We start from the raw sequence: 14,658 nt of genomic DNA, 5'->3' as shown, positions 1-14,658 counted from the left end.
AGCCAACGGACGTCCTCGTCGCGCACGTAACAGCGACGTTAATCCCACCCACCGTCAACGACGGCAGGCATAATTCGCATCAGCGCCGCGTCACCGGCGACCGAAAACCGTCTCTGCCGCCATCCCATTCCTGTACCGTCCAAATCAACCGACTACGGACGGAGGAATCGATCGACGCACGCGACGCATTAGAAACGACAGAGGATAGGACGACTGGACGAGGAAGACAGCCACAATGAGAGCCAAACGGCAAGAGGTCTGCGAGCGGCGGGAGAGGGAGCTGGCACGTCAGACGTGCGCACTTAGGCAAGCGCGATGGTGATGCAGACGCTCATCTTTCCCTTAAGCTTTCCCTGATTACGCCGCCCCCACCTAAGCTAGCAGCTATAGCCTAAAGCCTAAAGCTGCTTCAGTCCCAGCCGATCGATCGACCGCAAAACCACTCTCGATTCGAGGCTTCCTCCTCTCTATTGGGCCGTCGCTCTCGTCACCTCCCTCTGTCCACGGCTGACCACGGGATTTGGCCAGGACCCCAGGTAATTAAGGCAATCGCCCTACTCATCTTTGATGCAATTCTCGCCGGAGTTTTGTGATTCTGCGTCGTCGTCGCTTGCTTGGCTTGGTAGGGTAGGGAGCTGGGCTGGTTCGCGCGCGTTCTTAATTACTGTAGTTCTATGGCCGGGAGTGCGGCTTGTCCATTCGGCTTTTGGTTGGCTCAAGTGGGGAATTTATTAGTTTCTTTGTGTGCTGCTCTGCTCTGCTTGTTGTTGTGGCGATTTCAGTGCCCTGTTTGTTTCTTCCCTCCAACGGCAACGGAGAGATCCACCCAGACCACCAATCACTTCATCATGCTCGGACTTGAAAGTCTTCATTAATGACTGATCGGTCAATTAGTTGGTTTATTATCGATTGATCGGTCGGCCCATCGATGACACTTTTCTCAAATTTACTCCATATATGGTCGAAAGAAACTAGTACAGAGCGAGGGATCCTGATTCTGATACGGTTGTGCACAGTTATTGATTAGTACTAGTAGCAGATTCATGTTTTAGCTCACTTACTCTTCTCCATTGTTTTCTAAGCTCAATTGTTGGATGACTGCATTTCCTCTTTCTTGTATCTCGATCTCTTCCATGTTTACAACACATATATGCCTATTCATGCTAGTACGTGTTAATTTGTGAACCTTTTTAAGAAAACTTTCCCCAAATTCGACAAGGGAACTTCACCCATTTCGTTGACCTTTGAACCACTCTTGCCCTCACCATTCATGTCGCATAGTGCTCTTTTATGGCCAGCCCGCTCATTTCACACTCAAGGCCTGTCTCTAGCAATAGGGAATCGATTCAAGTGTTTCAAAATCATCTTTCTGCGACGTCCGTGCTTTAATTAGGTCAGCAGCAATCATCCGAGTGGAGAGAGTGGAGAAGGGAGATGGACATACTTGAAACCGATTTCAATTCCTGACTGAACTATAAAACTGTTTGCTGAATCACATATGTCGTTTCTCTTGTTTTGACATTGTGAAAATGGATGGGAACACAAGAGGAGGAGGCGGACATTCTGAAGCATTAAAGAACTACAATCTGGGCAGAACATTAGGTATTGGCTCATTTGGAAAACTGAAGCTTGCAGAGCATAAGCATAAGCTTACAGGACACAAAGTTGCTATAAAGATCCTGAACCGCCGCCAAATGGGAATTATGGAAATGGAAGAGAAAGGTATGCCTCCTTGTCTAGGATACATTCGGATTGCTTGCCCAACATTTTCAGTTATCTCCTTAATTTTAGTGCTGGTCAGACTTGTGCGCTTGTTACTGATTCCCAGTTAATCAATTAGTCGAGATAAAGTACATGAGTCTAGGATACATTCGGCTTTGCTTAAGAAGAAAGTTCACCTTGTGTTGTCGCTGTTAGTAAATTTGCAGCTGAAATTTCTTCACAGGCTGAATGTCTAACGATTTACTTCTACTGTTTTCTCATATCTTGTTCCCAGCAAATAGAGAAATCAAGAAATTGAGGTTGTTCATTGACTTAATTCACCCTCATATCATCCAGGTTTATGAGGTCATTGGCACACCTAAGGATATATTTGTTGTCATGGAATAATGCAAGAATGGTGAGCTATTGGACTACATTGTTGAGAAAGGGCGGTTACAGGAAGATGAGGCTCGTCGAATCTTCCAGCAGGTGCCTTTTCTGCCCTTGGAATGTAGGAACACATTCTTTGGGAATACCAAGAGGTGTTCATTAATGAACTTCGCTGAGCTTCTTATTTTGATTGTGAAATATATGGACATGCTGGCCAATTGTCCAGTCTCCACATTTCTCACGTGCTTACTGTGCAAATCATGATCAATTTGCTTCGTTTGGCATTCATTTACTAAGTTTAAGATATGGTTTTTTTTTCTCGATGACATTTTTTCGGGAGTGTTCAGAAAAACTGGTTCCTGCGTACAACATAATCGCAGAAATCTAAGCATTTATCGATCCATCCACAAGGTAGATCGGCGGCTACCCCTCCGATGCGGAAGTAATTGCGCATTATTCGCAAAATCACGAAATTTCCAAACTAATTTCGAATTCAAAAATTTCTTGTGCATAAATATATTATATTTAACACATAGTGCAGACTAAGTTGTTGCTAGTCCAGTGGTTAGCTAGTTTCCTTCTGTGCCGATATCCGACAGCCCACATTCGACTCTTCATCATTGGCACTGTCGCTGATATTTTTTATGCACTAAACAAAATAAAGTATGCGATAAATGTCGACTTGACTTTTGGCGACTTTCAGCAGAGAAGTAGGCCTCCTTAACCACCTGGCTGTGGACAGTTTTATGGTAGCTCATACATACTCTCTTTTGGCACCATCTTGACATTTGGATTCAAACGGTTTATTTTTCGAACGGTATCGACATTTCTCGTGGTCGACGGAAATTTTCTCGTAACCAATTGTGTTACAGAAAAATGTGTCCGAAAGAAAAACCTTATTTGTTTAGCTCAAGACCTATACCACATATTGTTGCAAGCTTTTGAGGTAATTGCTTCTTCATTTGGATTTAACTGATCAACCAGTTAACGTCTCCTTGATGTGTCTATGTTTTAGTATCACTCCGGTGTCTTCATCTTTTGATGCCTTGATTATCTTAGTATTAGTAATTAAACCAATTCTTGTTTCAAGGGCATCCTATTCTTCATGCCTTGATTGTCTTAGTCTCAGCTCTAAAATCAAACTAGATCATTGAAGGCGCGCGTTGCTGCGCCCATCAAATTCTACAATGGATTGGTAGAAATTTTGTAAATATATACCGAATATATGTAGCAAAATTTGTAAGAAAAAGTCCACGCATTAAACAGTAATAGAAGAGTACATTTTAACTGGTAGCAGCCAAGGAGTGCAGTAGTAAAGCAGTAGATACTATCACATTATGAAGAACAATCTTCCAAAAGATCACAACAGCATACCACCACTTGCACACAGCGATACAATATCAATACCAAGCGATTATTTTGACCAGGCCATGGCATTTGTCTTGAAAAAATGAATACATATACTAAATTACTACAAAAGCAACCTATGTAAGTCAAGATGCCAACATATATTACGCTACTCATATGTGTATGAACTCGCCACCATCAGATTGAAATGTATGCACATCAATCATCTAATCTGAATGTATCGGCAAACTCTGTTGACTGTATCACCCAGTAGTTGAAAAGACATGCCAATGGAATAGTGCAAACATAGCATAACTGCTTCCATTACCTTGAATAAAAATAAATAGAAAATACTGCTTCTCCAACTGGAAACTTACATAACATCAGTATGGAAATGAAGCCCGGGAACCTCAACGTTGGGATGGAAGGAAACATTGTATCGAGTGCCATCATGTAAGATTTGTATACCTCTTCTAATTTAGTATATGTGATGATTGGAGGAAATTCCATATTCGGGATTGTTCGCAGAAAGAAGGCATGCGTTGCTGTGCCCATCCTTTTTTATGGGAGAATAATAAAAAAATCTGTGTAAATACATGAAATAAAAACCAAGCATAACTGGAAATAAACTATACAGATTTATAAGATAGAATGAAATAAATTGTTCACAGAAGTTTTCCTTTACCTTTTCGAACAAGAAGTACACCAATTAGTAGTAAAGTAATAACCAAAAAGAAAATTAATAAGCTGATAGGTCTATTTAGTTTATTACAATTGTATGTGTCCAACTCTAGCTCGCTTTGATTTATACTTGCCACTGGACTATGAACATACACCTCATCTCAAAAGTAAGCCTAGATCACAGAGCAACAGTTAGCTTTCGTAGAGTGGATGGATGGCAGTGACCTAAAACATAATTTTGCAGGAAAGAATTACAAGTTAAAGCGGATAAACACAATTGTAAGAATTAACCCAGCTAGGGCAGCTAGATGGGAAAGCTATGCTTTGCCATCGTACACTACTTGATGATAGGTCACACAATACTCACATCTGAAATCCAAACATAGAAAACATTATAAGAAGAATCATGTATGCATGTACCTCTAATCAATGATCATCATACTAATTTCCACACTAAGGTAACGGTTTTGCTAATTCTTGGTGGATTGAGATTTTCTCAAACCTCGCTTGATTTTCAAGAACTACGAGTATCCTTGAGATGCATTTGTCCTCATGTGATGGAATGGTAAATTCGATTTATCGAACCTCCGGTAAAATACATTGTCATTACTCAAGCACATAGAAATTTATTACCATCATATTGAATTCAGAACTTGTAGAAACTATCCAAGTTGCTAAAAAGGGCCCACAATAAGGCATACACTGGAAGCAGCAGATTTTTAATAATCCTTTCTTCTTCACAGATATGTATAAACAATAGATCTATGATTTGATAATTTGGAAATAAATTAAGAGTGTTTGGGAAGATTTACAACAAAATGCTTAAATTTTGCATATGCAAAATGGATCTGCCGTCCTATTCTACCAGGTGCATATACAACAACAATGATATCCAGCATGCATATACGACAACAATGATATCCATCAGTAGCATGGCATGAGTTATTGTGGACACAAAAACGATGGAAACTAAGCAATCGTATGAAGGTAATACTTGATTATTGGATAAGATACAACATTCCGCTTTAACTAACCTGATCAACAGACATTGGGGATCCTCGACTGAACAATTTCGCAGTAAAAAACTTGGAACCAGCCTCGCAGTACTCATCTTACATTCTTAAGAAGTTGGTCCCAATTCTCTCAACATGCAAAGCGTCCACATCAACGTCCCATTAAGCAATGCATGCAGCCAATCCACCTCATCAACCTATCCACCTCAGCGACCCTGCCATGTCTACATGGCAGCCCATTCGTTTCTAAACGTTTTGTTTTCTACCATTTCTACAATGCTGAATGGCACGTATTGTGACTCTTAACATGCAACGTTTCATCACCAGCGTTCGACTGTACACCTGCCTTCTCTTCATTTCCACTTCCAGTAGTAACCCACGGACACATCTCTTCATCATTGAAAAAAAACACAAAGCGATCGACCCCTCTCTCCCTCATAAAAAAGAACACCAGTTTTCTACCCTCGCTATGGCGGCTGGGAGCCGATCTCTGCGTCAGGGAATGACTGCTCGCCTCGGCGGCTCTCTGGGATTCTCTAGGGGTATGTTCACCTCCGCTGGTCCTCCACTCCCCATGTTTGTCCCCGTCCTGACTAGGTATCTGCGCAGCTATTGGGGTGATCGATTTCTGCCGGCCGGTTCCAGCACAATCGAGCGGCTGATGGGTTTCTAATCTGAAGTTGGCTTTCTTTTCATCCTGGAAGGAACTCGATCATTGGTGCATCGCTGGCAGGGCCTCAGCCATGGCGTGGAGGTATTTGTTTTTTGCATGAGTCCACCGGGTCACCATGTCATCTAATTTTCATTTTTTTTTCCTTTTTATCATGGAATGAACACATTAGTGTGCCGCCGGGCAAGGCCTCAACCATGGTGTGGAGGTTTTCTCTTTTTGGCCCAGAAGGAACGCCCATACAGATGAGTCCACCGGGTCACCAGGTCATTCAATTTTCAATATTCTTTTAGAAGTACACAGGGACTGCAATTCTGCACATCGTCCTCTTTGGTCGACTCCATTCCTCATTTTTCTGCCATACGTTGCAATTTCAATATGTCAATTTTGTCACTAATGCGGCTCCAAATTAATTGTAGTGGTTATTGGTATTGATTCTAATTTCCTAACCAAACATTGTTCCCTTTTATAGATAATTCGATAACATGTTACTTTCACATTGGTGAGGATGGTTATCAAATGCTAGGGACCAATACAGTCGATTATCATTGAAATATATTTCAACCAATTCCCGCTGCAACGCGCGCTCGACTGAACAATTTCGCAGTAAAAAACTTGGAACCAGCCTCGCAGTACTCATTGAACAAATACACCAGAACAGATTTCCTGTACCTGGGGGAAAGTACCTGCAGCAAATTAAGAGCGGAAACATCATCAGCAGGAGTACATACATTGGTTCGGCAAGGAAAATCTGCAGCAATCTGAGTAGCTAACATTTTGCTTGTTGAAGCGACAATCGAACCAATGCCCGTCGTTTGTTGAGGTGACCAGGAGGCCAACGCCCATCGTCGCCGCGGGAGCATTAATGAGGGGGCGTCGCCGACGCCCACATGCACCTCTGGCAACGTGAAAGGTGGGATTCCACCGCATGAATGACCATGATGTTCTGATAAGGGCTCGGTTCATTTACCTCTATCGACCAACATCTCCTAACAATCTACAGATTAGCGGAAGTTTATTATTTTCTTTTTATCAGCTTTTTTGCAACATTTATCCTCTTTCTTAAACTACATCGCCTAACAACTGCAACGTAAAAAAAGGAGCCACTGAAATGTTATTGGATTCTAATGGATTCATCAATCCGTGCCTCTCATTCCTTAAATAGCATCATCCCAGCCACCAACTGGTATTCTTGACAGAAGTTAGTTTAGATGTATTCTTCAAATACTAATTAATAGAAACAAACATTATCATTTCACATCGTACTACTCCAGCAAATGTACGAATCAATTATTTGCTTCAAGCAGCTGCCAGCACTGAATACCATGATTATCATATTAGAACTTCAAGTGATAAATATTTACAATACTACAATCATTTCTGATGGACAAAATTATGGGAGAGGAGCTGAACCTATGCCAAAATGTGCAGTAGCGGAGTGGCATCAAGCCGACGCAAGAACAGTTCCTCGGTGTTCCAAGCCTCCGCCTTGTACCAGTTAAACTTGCCCTCCTATTCTTGGGTCGTTCGCCCTATCATCTTCATCTCCCCTTAGCCCAGCACGAAGAAGCGTTAGGAGGAGGCAGCGGCGTCGCGGGTAGCTGGAGGCACCGACGTCGTGGTGGTGCAGGTAATATGCTGGGAGCCTGGGACAGTGGCAATCAAATTAGTGGAGCATGAGACGGTTGGCACCTGCACCATCGCGCGAGCCCGACGAGGTGGGAGGGGGGACTCAATAGCGTACGCGGTGGGGAAGAGCAATAGGATCTGGCGGTGATGGGAGCAGCTAGGATTCACCGCATCGTGAGAGTGCAGAGGTCAGGGAAGAGAGAGGTCATGGATTTGTTTCTTCGTAGAGGCATCATCGCTTAGCATGAATTTGCGGGATGGGTTGTGCGGTAGAGAGAGAAGGCCCAATTAACCTACGTGCTCCGTTTCGGCCGGAGTAGTTGCGCTGCAGGATAGCTAGCCCACGATTCTGCAATTCCATGGCCCGGGCGTGAGCGAACAGCAGATCAGACGGCCAGAATGCAAAGATCACAAAAATAGATGGCTAGAAATGTGAAGCGCTGACAGGGCTCGCTTTAGGTGCGGTTATACTGTCCTTAATAATAATAGTTGTGCTTTAAAACATACAGAGATGGTTTTTCCTTTTGAAAGCGAATATGTAATTTGAAAGGTTCTTTCTGATTGACTGAATGCATAACGAGGTTTTGTATCAATATTTTTTACTAACTTTTTCCTGAACAGATTATATCTGGTGTTGAATACTGCCACGAAAACATGGTTGATCATCGTGATCTAAAGCTAGAAAACCTGTTACTTGATTCCAAATATAATGTGAAACTTGTTGACTTTGGGTTAAGTCATGTCATGCATGATGGCCATTTTCGAAGGCAAGCTGCGGGAGTACAAACTATGTTGCACCAGAGGTATTCACTTATTTGTATAATTTGTGTCTTTATCCTCGTGCTTCTTCACATGCTCGTCGGCGTTAATAGCTTAGCGAGTGTTTCTGTGCAGGTTTTCTCAGGTCAACTATACACTGGACCTGAGGTTGACGTTTGGAGCTGTGGGGTGATACTTTATGCTCTTCTTTGTGGCTCTGTTCCATTTGATGATGAATATACTCCCAGCCTGTTCAAAAAGATAACGGTGAGACAGAACATATGTATATTAAGTTGGATCTGACAAGTGTATACCTTTTGTAGAACTTTAGCATTCATTTTTTGTCTGGAGATTTGACGCCCCCTTGCTTGGTATTCTAGGGAGGTAACTATATACTTCCAAGTCATTTATCTGATATTGCAAAGGATTTGATCCCAAGAATGCTTCTTGTTGATCCCATGAAGATATCACAATCCATGAAATTCGAGATCACCCATGGTTTCAGAATCGCCTTCCTCGCTACCTGGCAGTGCCTCCACTAGACATAACACTGCAAGCCAAAATGGTACCTATCTATTTCACATTTCAAGCGATAATCATAGGTGCACAGTAAAATTTTCAGCCTTTATCCACTAATATATACATGTGTCAAAATTATGAAGAAGTGTCTCTAACCCCCACAACACCAGGGCTCCGCAGGTTATGTATATTGGTTGATGCTTGGACTACAAGGTTTGGTCGAAGATATACTTCAACCGTGGGAGAAAAATATGGGGATAAGTGATAGAGATACATTATGGTTTGAACAACCTCTCCTATCTACTAACAACTCTAATACGGCTGCAACACATGCACCATAATATCTTGTTTAACACTCACCCTTAACCTAAACTACACAAGTTTAGATTACGCTTGAACATTTCAAATGGTCATGACGCTAGGGCCTTTGTAAACCCATCTGCAACTTGATCTCTGGATGGAATGAAACGTATGCCCAACTCTTTACTAGCAGCCTATCTCATACAAAATAATTGTAAATTTCAGTATGCTTTGTCCTTGCATGAAACACAGGGTTAGCTGATAAATATGTAGCACCAATATTATCACACGAAAGACATGGATTTTGTATGAGAAGTATGCCAAGTTCCCTGAGCACGGATCTGACCCAGATAACCTCTGTTTTTGTTTTTGCTAGTGCTTTATAGTCTGCGTCAGTGCTTGATCTAGAAACTGTTGCCTGTTTCTTTGCACACCATGAGATCAAGTTAGGTCGAAAAAATACTGTAAAGCCACATGTTGACCTTCTATCATCCAAACATCCTGCCCAACCAAAGTCAGAGAAGGCACTAACAAGAGGAGAAGATGACTTGCTAAAAGTTAATCCAACGCTCAATGTACTCTTTACATATCTGAATATACGCTTGGCTGCTATCAAATGAGCTATAGTTAGTGCATGAAGAAACTGATACACTTTATTAACTGTAAAAGAAATATCAGGCCTGGTGAGTGTCAAATACAGAAGTGCACCTACTAGACATCTCTACATGGTGCAATCCTCTTGATTCAAGGGTTGACCCTCTACAAGAGAGAGTTATTCTGAACTAGACAGTGGTGTTGACGATGGTTTACACCCCTGTAGGCCAGCCTTACTCAATAAACCAGTTGCATATTTTTTTGAGAAAGATGAAGTCCACCTTCTTTGATTTTCTTAACTTCAATGCCAAGGAAAAATGCAAATCCCCTAAATCTTGAAGTGCAAATTCAGAGTTCAAAACTTTCAAAAGTGCTGTTACTGCTTCATTTGAGGAACTGGTAACAATAATGTCATCAACATATATAAGCGCAAAGATGGATGTATGTGACTTGTTATAAATGAAAAGTGATGTATCAAATTTAGAGGGAACAAAACCAAGTGCTTGCAACTTAGAGCTCAAATGAGAGTACCATGCCCTTGGAGCTTGTTTCAGTCCATAGAGAGATTTATCAAGCTTGCACACATGAAATGGTTTTTTTTATCCTCAAACTTGGGAGGTTGCCTCATATAGACTTCCTCTTCTAGAACACCATGAAGGAGCACATTCTGCACATCTAGCTATGTCTGACACTCCATCGTCTGGACACAACAACAGATAGAACAAGACGAATTGTGGCAGCTTTGACAACAATACAACACGACGAATTGTGGCAGCTTTAATAATAGAATTGAAAGTGTCGTCATAATCTATGGCATACCTCTGTGTGAACCCTTTTGCAACAAGTCTGGCCTTGTAACGATCAGACCTTCTTTTTATTCTGAACACCCACTTGCAGTCAATCACATTTTTACATGGATGTGGAGGAACCAGATACCAAGTATAGTTTTTGTGAAGAGCATGAACTTCTTCATCCACAGCCTTTCTCCACATGGTATCAGCGCAAGAGCCACATTGACAGTGCGTGGTTCTCTTGTAGAACTATTTGAAATAGGCAAACCATACCCTCCTTACACTACACAAGGACAGGTACTACCTTCTTTTGCCCAAACCCATACCCACAGAAGTTTTCTATACCCACAATACCCATAGGCATAAATTTGCACCCATGTCGATACCCATCAGGTATCCTATACCCAATAGGTATCCAGTGGGTAGAATATATAGCATTCAAAATTTTAGAATATAGAGAAATAAGTTTAAAATTCAAGTGTTGATGGACGAGCAATATATCACTAATGCGGCCTCGAAGTTGGGTGGCTCTTGGAGGCATCAAGGGAGTATGAGTGGCGGAGCTGGAAGCCCAGCATAGTGGGAGGCGATGGGAATGAGGGATTGTTGGATGGCAGTGCGGTAGCAAAGAGTCAAGATTTCATCTTTTCGAGGTGTCATGTAGGACACAGGAGGAGTGGTGGGAAGGTGTTTACAGGCCTATGAGATATGGCATGTTTAAGGAATACGAGATTTGGGATGGGCAATAGGTGTTGGATGTTGATCCCGCATGTCATATGGGTTATTTTCATTTATTAATTTGTTCTAGGTATCCATTGAGTTACCCATGGGCGTAATTTCATACCCATACGCTATCCATATATTTTACGGGTATGGATACGCATTACCAGTGGGTATAAAATCTCTCCAAGTCTTACCTATACCCGTTGTCTTCGGGTAGGGTACCCACGGGTACACACATCCATGGGCAAAACTACCATCCCTACACGAGGTGGGCTTCCTCTCGGTGGTCATGGTCGCGATGTGGCTTATGACACTCCAGGGCCAGTGGCCCCTTGATGCCCCAGTCGTGGCTTGCCACAGCTGCCACCGTTGTCTATGGGCTATCAGCTCGGGGTGTTGGCCTTGCCCTTCCTGCATGTTTTGCCGCCGCCGCTGGACGAGCCCTCCCGCTTTCGTGGTGTCCTTCACATGCCTTCCACTCATTCTCGGTAAGGAGCAAACGTGTGCTGCCGGCTCGCCGCTTCTCGCGGTGAAGTGTTCCTCAAAGGCGAGATACCTTCCTCTGGACTCCACAATCGAGAGCATGCTCAGGTCGATGAGCGTCACGATGGAGATTGCCACCTGAGCATACCCCGCCGGTACGACGCGTAGAACTATTCTTCACCACACACTCGTCGTAGATCTCGTCTTCGAGCACTTGTTAATAAGTGACGATCCCAGAAAGTCACAGAGCGAAATCCTCAATAGACTCACCAACTTTGAACGCCAGATTCTTGTAGTCCCGACACAATTTCTGTGCCTTGACTTGCTGGACACGCTTGACGCCGACGGCCATCGTGCACATGGAGTTTAAAGAGTCCTTGTCATTGTCCTTCGCGGCAATGGCGTGAGGCATTTCTGGTGGGACTACATGTAGGGTCGTCGCTAGCGCATTCTCTCTGCAGGCTCAGATCCGATGCCATCTTCGTTAAGATCCTAGTTCCCTTGATCCTGCATCTTGACGTGCATCATGATCGCCCACTCAGTATAGTTGGCCCGGGTGAGCATGAGTTATGAGGTGAAGCTAATGTGCTCCTTCACCATGCCTTCACCTTCGTGCCTCGCCTCGTCTTGCTCCACCCAGGGCTCATCGCCCACATCTGTGGCGGAGTGCGCCAGTCAGTGACCCATGCTACCGTGCCGTGGTTCTTCTGGTCAAAAGCCATGGCTTTGATGCCACGTGTTGTTGCCGCAAGAGGAAGGCGATCACGATAGAGAGATTTGAGGTAGGAGACAAGTGTTTGTGTAACATTCAACTTGATGCTTTCTCTTATTTCTCCCTATTTATTTGTCCAATGATTACAGAAAGTAAAACATGTCATCCCACGACGCTCGATGTGGGCAAGGTGCGTATGCATGCCGTGATCACCTTCGCATGCCATCCCAGGACTTGATCTAGGCCGCCCCTAACTAGCTAACTAACCAACGGAACGTATATCTATACCTCTATATCTATATCTATATCTATATCTATACTCTATATCTATACTCTATACCCCTACTAATAAAGCAAGGTGATATTTTTGGTTTCGTCCCGCTTAGGTGATCTATATTATTATTGTTTTTTTATGAGGTGGTACTAATTTTTTGCACACCACACGCGTTTTATCGTGTACTGATTATATTTTCGTCAACATTGCCTCGCCAGCAATAATGGGCCTCCGCTCCCGCTGTAATGGGCCTTGGCGCAAGTGCCCGATGCAGGCCAGTGTGGGCTTTTTTAGAAGCAGCAAAAACTAGACGCCATGTAGTTAGCTGGGATGGAACTCATGACCTTTCATTCAGTCTAGGAGACACCAAACCACTGAGCTGGCACACGCCATGTTTATTACTCCCACCTCACTCTCAATAAAGGATTTGCACCTGTTCATATACTTCCTCCGTCTTAATATTAGGTAAAGATTATATATAAAGATTAAAGAAAGATTAGCTTTCGCTCGTCGGACCGGTCGTTCCTCCCGATTTGTTTCGGCCAAAAAAATCGCACGACGGGAAGAGACGAGCCGCGACAGGCCAGCCCACTAGCGGATCATGTACCAACAGCTCGCCCCAGTGAAAAAAGTCCAACAAAAAAATAAAGGTCCGCAATGACTCGAACCCAGGCGCTCGCGCTCGTGGCATCGGAATGCAAGGCACTGGAATAAGCCTAACACTATGGTTAACTTTCAGCGCCACGACCTAAATTAGCAAACAGCCGCGCCAGATACTAAGAGCAAAAGAAAAACATTTTCTTTTGGAAAAAATAGATATATTTTAGAACGCGGATATTTTAGGAAATTTTAAACTCGAACATATTTTTCACAAAGAACAATATTTCTCTTTTTATTTTCTTGAAACCTGAACATTTTTTAAAACACAAACATTTTTGGAAACTAGCAGGTACTATAGCGAATGTTTTCCCGAATTTGAGAATATTTTATAAAAAGACAAATATTTTTTGAAATATGAATTTGAAAACTGGGATGTATCTAACACTTTTTTATTTGTACTTACTAATAAAGTAAGGTGCGGTTCTCTGAATTTTCCGTCCATCGCATAGGATTTTTCATCAGTCTCGCACAAGGGCCACACGCAAGTGAAAGAAAAACGCCTTTTGTTCCCAGGTGAAAGAAAAACGCTTAGCTTTTTTTATTCCTCGGTGTTTTTATGAATGTCTCAGGTGTCTCGCTTGACCTCAGTCTGCGTTGTGGCCCAGCGAAGCCGGCCCAAGGCAGGCAAGGCAAAAATATTAGTTCCCGTTTGGAATCAAACTGGCCACCTCCTTCCGTAAATTCATCGCAACCGGTTGAGCTCGATCAATGTTTGTGTTTAGGTGAAGGTGCTTTGTCTATTCAATAGTCTCACCTTGGTTTCTCATAGATAATCCCTTCAGTTGATATACTTTTTTGAGTTTTTAGGTATCAAGGAGCTAACTTGGAAATCAATAAGCCAAGGGTAAGGAACGACGTGACAAAAAATAAAGGAGGGAAATTTAGTTGAGACATATATTAGGTGTAGTGCTTTTCCCTATTATATTAGTTCGATGTAAAAAAAATTGTGTTCGACGCTCTTGATCTTGTCGAACACGAAGGAGGCTCAACGATCCAGCTATTAGATCTGTCCAACATTGGTTAGTGACAACTGATACCGCGACCACTGACGGCGAGGACCACAGAGAGGACAAGCGAAAACATGGGTCTAATGTCAGATTCAAATGAAGGATGTGGACCTGAGGATGAGGTATTAGTCATATTTGTTATGTTATGGGCAAAAGGATGAGGCCTTTAGGCATGTTCAATGGGTAAGGGCGTCTGGGGGCTGTTTTTCCCCGTTGCAACGCACGGACATGTTTGCTAGTCCCTCAAAAAGAAAAACCAGAATGTTGGTCGACAAAGTCATGTACACGCACACGTCAGTTGGCCGTTTATTTTGCCAAGTATAGTAGTAGTGTTGTACTACTAAATGGAAACTAGCTGAATTTGCAACGGGATTATGGCTAACACTTTTGACGCCGTGCGTGCAG

At 42.9% G+C, this 14,658-nt stretch overlaps 1 pseudogene; it reads left to right on the top strand.

The window, feature by feature from the left end:
- Window positions 1-383: 383 nt before the first annotated feature.
- Window positions 384-9,629, top strand: LOC119282419 (annotated as a pseudogene).
- The last annotated feature ends 5,029 nt before the right edge of the window (window positions 9,630-14,658 follow it).

This window comes from Triticum dicoccoides, chromosome 3B, assembly GCF_002162155.2.
Source record: "Triticum dicoccoides isolate Atlit2015 ecotype Zavitan chromosome 3B, WEW_v2.0, whole genome shotgun sequence".
Taxonomy (NCBI): domain Eukaryota; kingdom Viridiplantae; phylum Streptophyta; class Magnoliopsida; order Poales; family Poaceae; genus Triticum; species Triticum dicoccoides.
The sequence above is the reverse complement of the archived record's forward strand: the minus strand, read 5'-3'. Positions and strand labels throughout refer to the sequence as shown.